Raw genomic sequence first — 1,054 nt, forward strand, 5'->3', positions numbered from 1 at the left:
ATATAAGACGGGGTGTGGGGTATATTAAACAGGATTTGGGGTATATTAAACAGGTGTGGGGTATATTAAATGGGGTGTGGGGTATATTAGATGAGGTGTGGGGTATATTAGGCGGAGTTTCGGCTATATTAAACAGGGTGTGGGGTATATTGGACGGGATGTGGGGTATATTAGACGGGGTGTGTGGTATATTAAATGGGGTGTGGGGTATATTAGATGGGGTGTTCCGTATATTTAATGCGGTGTGGGGTATATTAGATGCGGTGTTGGGTATATTAAATGGGGTGTGGGGTATATTAAATGGCGTCTGGGGTATATTAGACGGGGTGTGGGGTATATTAGACGGGGTGTGGGGTATATCAGGGACGGGGTGTGAGGTATATTAGGTGGGGTTTGAGGTATATTAGGCGGGTGTGAGGTATAGAAACATAGAAACATAGAAAATAGGTGCAGGAGTAGGCCATTCAGCCCTTCTAGCCTGCTCCGCCATTCAATGAGTTCATGGCTAAACATGCAACTTCAGTACCCCATTCCTGCTTTCTCACCATACCCCGATCCCCCTAGTAGTAAGGACGACATCTAACTCCTTTTTGAATATATTTAGTGAATTGGCCTCAACTACTTTCTGTGGTCGAGAATTCCACAGGTTCACCACTCTCTGGGTGAAGAAGTTTCTCCTCATCTCGGTCCTAAATGGCTTACCCCTTATCCTTAGACTGTGACGCCTGGTTCTGGACTTCCCAAACATCGGGAACATTCTTCCTGCATCTAACCTGTCTCACCCCGTCAGAATTTTAAATGTTTCTATGAGATCTCTCATTCTTCTGAACTCCAGTGAATACAAGCCCAGTTGATCCAGTCTTTCTTGATAGGTCAGTCCCACCATCCCGGGAATCAGTCTGGTGAATCTTCGCTGCACTCCCTCAATAGCAAGAATGTCCTTCCTCAAGTTAGGAGACCAAAACTGTACACAATACTCCACGGGGTGTGGGGTATATCAGGGATGGGGTGTGGGGTATATTAGGCGGGGTGTAAGGTATATTAGGCAGGGTGT

This window comes from Pristiophorus japonicus, unplaced genomic scaffold (assembly GCF_044704955.1).
Source record: "Pristiophorus japonicus isolate sPriJap1 unplaced genomic scaffold, sPriJap1.hap1 HAP1_SCAFFOLD_221, whole genome shotgun sequence".
Classification (NCBI taxonomy): Eukaryota; Metazoa; Chordata; class Chondrichthyes; family Pristiophoridae; genus Pristiophorus; species Pristiophorus japonicus.